Here is a 572-nt window from a genome sequence, read left to right as displayed (position 1 = left end):
TCGCCACGACACGCCGGCATCAAGCCCCTCGACATCAGCGTTACCACCAACTGCGTCCGTTATTAGCGCGGGTGCGTTACGTCACCGCAGGTACGCCCCCCTCCGCCGTGCTTAACCCTTCAACTTCCTCTGGGCCGCTCGCGACGCTCTGATCGCGTGGATCTCCCCCCCATTATCTGTTGTGGAGCTGAGCGTGCCGTCCGCATCGGCCGCGCTGCCCGCCCCTGCTGCGCTGCCCGCCCCTGCTGCCCGCCCCTGCTGCCCGCCCCTGCTGCCCGCCCTTGCTGCCCGCCCCCGCTGCATGTCGGCCTAATGCGCGCCGGGCTGCGTGTGAAGTGTGACGCGGTGGTGCCAGGTCCCCCGAGGTCAGTGTCCTGCAGCGTCCCAAAACACGACAGCTCACACACACACACACAAAATGAGTTCTTGCTTGCTAGAAAAAATAAAATTAGTTTGTAATCAACGATTGTTGTTTTTGGTTTTAAGATGGATTCAGAGTTCACAAGATGCGAGCGTGATTTTCACGCCGCTAGCGTGAAAAGAGTTGTTTTGGTTAGCAGTTGACTTTATGC

The 572-nt window shown here is 59.3% G+C and overlaps 1 protein-coding gene across 1 annotated transcript in view; it reads right to left on the bottom strand.

Annotated features, from left to right (window-relative positions):
* Positions 1 to 572, bottom strand: part of LOC113209740 (ATP-dependent RNA helicase DHX30) — an 11,753-nt gene that overhangs the window by 2,706 nt on the left and 8,475 nt on the right. The window lies entirely within an intron of this gene.

Source organism: Frankliniella occidentalis, unplaced genomic scaffold (assembly GCF_000697945.3).
Source record: "Frankliniella occidentalis isolate FOCC.00 unplaced genomic scaffold, Focc_3.1 Scaffold60, whole genome shotgun sequence".
Classification (NCBI taxonomy): domain Eukaryota; kingdom Metazoa; phylum Arthropoda; class Insecta; order Thysanoptera; family Thripidae; genus Frankliniella; species Frankliniella occidentalis.
This window is presented reverse-complemented; position numbering and strand designations above follow the sequence as displayed.